Raw genomic sequence first — 5,267 nt, 5'->3', positions numbered from 1 at the left:
TGAGCAAAAGAAAGTCTGAATCAGCAAACCAAAAACTAAGAACGAATAAATGAAAGCCTATTAGATAACTTCGAAGACCACACTGCCTTTCCATGACGAAAGTAAAACAGTTCAAAATAGGGATGATACCTTTTTATTGACAGTGAATAGATATAAAATTATTTAACTGGATTTTTCGAAAACATAAACAGTGTTCATCATCAGCAGTGGAAAACTCTGATCAGAGTTTTACTGCTGATGATGAACACTGTATATGTGTTCGAAATATCCAGTTAAGTAATTTTATATCTATTCACTGTCAATAAAAAGGTATCATCCCTATTTTGAACTGTTTTACTTTCGTTAAGGGTTTAATGGATTAATATTCGTTCACTTATTTTTTCCCAGAGGTGCTTCTTGTGGAAGGGGTGGTCGAATAAGATTTGGGGTGGGCTCAGTCAATTGGAAACTAAAAGTTTCAGTGCCCTTTTCTAAGATCTAGTTTGTCTTTCAGTGAATTTCTACTGAATAAAATGTTACTGACTACAGTGGCTATATTAAATTCTTATTCTAGTTTAACGGCCCTTGTCTTTCAGCAGTTGTTTTGAAACAATCTTCAGATAAATACAGAATAAGCTCTAAGGGAGAGATGATGGCAGGGTGGAGGTAGAAATTGAAATATAATCCTCAAGACCGTATCCAGGACTTTCGTTTGGGGGGAAGGCTTCGGAACAGACTCAGTCACCTGAATTAGGATCCAAGTCTGAATGAGAGGAGTTAGGTTTGCAAGCAAATCCTGTCGAGGACAGTCTCAATGATTGTGAAAGTGACTGAATGTTCTGCTCTGCTAAAAGTGTTACAAGCCTCTTTTTTAGTGGTATTCGGTACTTATATAAATAAATGAAAAATAACATTATATGACTTGAGGAATGTGGCTGAATACGGCTATTTAAATGTGCAAGGCTGTTAGGGTAAGATTTATTAGGTTTAAATGTAGAAAAAAATGACTAATATGATTTTATTCCCAAATAATGGTAATTTTTTTTTTTTGAAAATGGATGTCTGAAATCAGGCACTGTCCAATTGCTGATATATATATATATAAATATATATATATATATATATATATATATATATATATATATATATATATATATATATATATATATATATATATATATATATATGTATGTATATATATATATATATATATATATATATATATATATATATATATATATATATATATATTCAATAAACCCTTATGGGTCTTTACTATAGGCAATGCCCTACTGTTGCTATTGACTTAAACAGAAGAGTAGAAATTTCCATTTCTATTCTAATGAAAATCCAGAATTATCCAAGGGAGAAATAGGGGGGGGGATTTTCTGCAGAGGAGGAGGGAATATTCCGTGGGGGTGTTTTCCAGGGGTAGAGTGGTAAACGTCGGCTCTTGGGAAAAGACGGCATGAATACAATATCTCTCTGAGATGTGAAATTTAAAACAAATTGAGGATATTGATCCTGCTTAGGCCCTCCACATTGTTAAAAATCTAGATCATGTAGCTCCCTTTGATGAGGTAACTTCAATATTTGAACCAAATGGCTTCTGACAATTTTTTTTGAAGGCAATAGAAATATAAAAAAAATCCATAAATAGGGACTTTGCTTTAAATAGAGATACTGGAGATATTCCTATAAACCCAATTTACAACAACTTAAAATTGAAGGATTTAAATAAAAATTTTCTTCAGTTTAAATTGATATCATCTGACCACACTTTTAGAGAATTATGTCAATCGACGAGTTAAGCCAATCGCTAAACAGGAAATGTTTGCCCAATCTAATTGGTAAATAGGCTTTCATTTATTCGTTCTTGGTTTTTTGGTTTGTTGATTCAGTCTTTCTTTTGCTCAGTTAGAGTTAAGTTAAGAGTTAAGTCATGAAAAATCTAACAACTATGTATTTGAGGATGATTTGACTCCCAAAGCCCCCGGGGTAAGGGACACAAGTTTTTGATTATTGTCTACATATATTATTGGCTATTATGAAGTATGCAGGTCCATTTAGGGTGGAGGGGCTGAATTTCCCGGCACTATTAAATACGATCAGAAATGAAATAAAAAACACACAATTTTCAACTGTAGGTAAAGAACAACATGAAAATTTATAACGAACAAAATTGTTACGACTATGAAGGTTGTTACCCCACCTCAATACCTCTCTCTTTATGCAGAAGATTTTTTGAATTTTTAAAAAAGCTTATTATTCTGTTTAATGTATGCCTTTCGAACATGTATGCCTGATCTTGGCTCTAAGCAATATCTCTTAATTTAGTTTTTCACATGTTTACAACGAAATTATACAAAATACGAAGAAAATTACGTTCTTATGAGGACTGTCTGAAATAACCTCTCAATTTGATTCAATCACATTATTGTCTTCAAAAATATATGCCAATAAGTGAAAGCTAGTCACCCAAGGCTATTAACATTGACATGCATTAGATCAAAGCTCATTACCAATGAGACCTGATACCCCTAAATTTATCTGAAATCGAAGTCCACTAGCATGAAACTTCTTAAAAATGGTTATTATACGACATTGCTGTTAAAAATAGCAGACTATTACGCTGTTCGGTGACTCATTCTTGAGTGAAAGATATTTTTGAACTGACTGGTTTGACGAGAGGTGAAAAGAGGGAGCTTTAGTTTGTACGGAAATCTTCTATGTCACATTCTGGGAAGGTTAGGATTGGCTGGGCCATAGGGATTGTGTCGCGGGTGATTTTTAACTTTTGTCTGCAGAGAGTTCTTAGATCAGTTATTTTGTACAATTTGGTTAAAACACGTTAGCGCGTGGAAAGCCTAAAGACACTAAAATATCAACTAAATCAAACAATTCGTGGTAGCGAACTGTAGTAATCAAACAGTTCGTGGTAACGAACTGTAGTAAGGAGCGACCCGGCTCAATAGTAACCAAAACTAAAAGAAAATGAATTTTGATACTAATAGCTACATCAAAAGAATCGCATTTAAATGCTGACTTTAAATATATAATTTTCATCAAGTTTAGTCTTACCCATCAAAAGTTAGGGGCCTGAGAAATTTTGCCCTATATTAGAAAATAGGGGAAAACGCCATCTAAAAGTCATTGAATCTTAACAAAAACCACACCATCACATTCAGCGTATCAGAGAACCCTTTTGTAGAAGTTTCATGCTCCTATCTAAAAAAAATGTGGAATTTTGTATTTTTTGCCAGAAGGCAGATTACGGATGCGTCTTTATTTGTTTGTTTGTTGTTTTTTTTTCCAGGGGTGATCGTATCGACCCAGTGGTCCTAGAATGTTTCGAGAGGGCTCATTCAAACGAAAATGAAAAGATCTAGTGCCCTTTTTAAGTGACCAAAAGAATTGGAGGGCACCTAGGCCCCCTCCCAAGCTAATTATTTTCCCAAAGTCAACAGATCAAAATTCTTAGATAGCTATTGTATTCACCGTAGTCAAAAACCTTATAACTCTGTATTTGGGGACGACTTACTCCCCCACAGTCCCCTTGGGAGGGGCTACAAGTTACAAACTTTGACCAGTGCTTACATATAGAAATGGGTATTGGGAAGTGTACAGACGTTTTCAGGGGGATTTTTTTGTTGGGGGGAGGGGTTGAGAAGAGGGGGATATGTTGGAGGAACTTTCCATCAAGGAATTTGTCATGGGGGAAGAAAATTTCCATGAAGGGAGGAAAGGATTTTCTACCATTATTTAAAAAAAAAAACAATGAAAAAATAAATATGAAAAAGTTTTTTCAACTGGAAGTAAGGAGCAGCATTAAAGCTTAAAACGAAAAGAAATTATTAAGCATGCGAGGGGCTCAGCTCCTCCTAATACCTCACTCTTTACGCTAAGATATTTTTAGTAATTTCAACTATTTATTCTACGGCTTTTGTGATTCAGGGGTCATTCTTAATGAATTGGGACAAAATTTAAGCTTTAGTGTAAAGAGCGAGGTACTGACGAGATGGTGAACCCCCTCATGATGTAGTTGCGTCAGAGGTACTGACGCAACTACATGCTGCCCACCTTGCAGTGGATACAACCAAGCAATGGGCATGCATACTTGTCTCCTGCCAAAGTAGGAATGGAGACATTAAGCAGTATGTCTGGAACTGCAGATATTTTGCCAAAAACATGCCTTATAGACAAAAAGAGGCCTTGATTAACCATTCCGTCCAAACTCTGACATAGCAAAAGGTTGCATCTAATCACTTCAAGTGAAATGAAACTGATTTTTTGATCACTGCAGATTATCACAGTCAATTTTTCGAAGTTGATAAACTGAGTACCCTCATGTCAAAGGCAGTGATTACCAAACTGAAAACCCTTTTTGCTCAGTATGGAATGTCAGTGGTATTCATATCTGATAATGGCAGACAGGATTCTTCAACAGAATTCCAGGGATGTGCAAAGGCATGGGGATTGAGGCAGCTCAAATCAAGTTAAATCTATCCACAATCTAACAGACTAATCAAGAAATCAGCACAGACAGCCAAGAGCCTGATGATCAAGACATCCAAAAATGATGACAACCCCTACCAAGGACTCTTAGAGTACAAGAACACTCCTGTAGATGGCCTAACTGCACCAGCTCAACTCCTGATGAGCCACCAGCTACAAACAATCCTACCACGCACAACCAAACATCAACAAAAGAAAGTAGTCTCAGAAAAGGAATTTCTGAACTTGCATGCAGAGAGGAAGCAGCAGTAGAAGTCTCACTATGACAGATCAGCTAAACCCCTTTCTCCACTTTCTGTAGATGATTTAGTAAATGTTCAAGCATCTGCACAAAGCATCTGGAGTCCAGCAACCATCATTGCCTGTTCAGAGATGCTGCAATCATATATTGTGGAAACAGAGGATGGGTTGGTGAAAAGAAGGAACAGGAAGCACCTATCAGACCTTCCACAATGCTGTCCTGAATATCAACAAAGAAGGGCTGCATCAGTTTTGCCAAACCAGCAATTGCCCAATATACTAACTGTCAGAGATTACACATCCCCAGCAGAGTCACAGCACAAATGTTACAGCCTACCCTCACCTTTCACACCATTGCTACCAGCTGCACCGCATGTGGAGGTAAAACCCACTGGAGCTTCTGGGATGCCAGATAAGCATATGGTGGTGAGACCTAGTACCAGCTCCAGTACCACCACTGTCAGTTTACATCAACCACTCCAAACCAGGTCTGTAAGAGCTGTCAACCCACCTAAAAGGCTCAATCTGTAAAT

Source organism: Artemia franciscana, chromosome 12 (genome assembly GCF_032884065.1).
Source record: "Artemia franciscana chromosome 12, ASM3288406v1, whole genome shotgun sequence".
In the NCBI taxonomy this organism is placed as follows: Eukaryota; Metazoa; Arthropoda; class Branchiopoda; order Anostraca; family Artemiidae; genus Artemia; species Artemia franciscana.
Note: the sequence above shows the minus strand (reverse complement) of the source record.